This window comes from Arachis duranensis, chromosome 9 (assembly GCF_000817695.3).
Source record: "Arachis duranensis cultivar V14167 chromosome 9, aradu.V14167.gnm2.J7QH, whole genome shotgun sequence".
Taxonomy (NCBI): Eukaryota; Viridiplantae; Streptophyta; class Magnoliopsida; order Fabales; family Fabaceae; genus Arachis; species Arachis duranensis.
The window spans coordinates 13099924-13100264 of NC_029780.3; positions in this window are offsets into that span (position 1 = coordinate 13099924).

A 341-nucleotide genomic window follows, 5' to 3' on the forward strand; every position below is an offset into this window, starting at 1 on the left:
TCGTGGGATCGACCCTTACTCGCGTAAGGTTTATTAATTGGACGACCCAGTGTACTTGCTGGTTAGTTGTGCGAAGTTATGATAAAGAGTTGAGATTGCAATTGAGCGTACCATGTTGATGGCGCCATTGATGATCACAATTTCGTGCACCAAGTTTTTGGCGCCGTTGCCGGGGATTGTTCGAGTTTAGACAACTGACGGTTCATCTTGTTGCTTAGATTAGATATTTTTCTTCAGAATTTTTAAGAATGAATTCTAGAGTTTCAAGGTGATGTTCTTATCATCACAAAAGCTGATTGATTCTCATCAATAATGTAATGTCTTGCTGAAGCTTGGCTAGC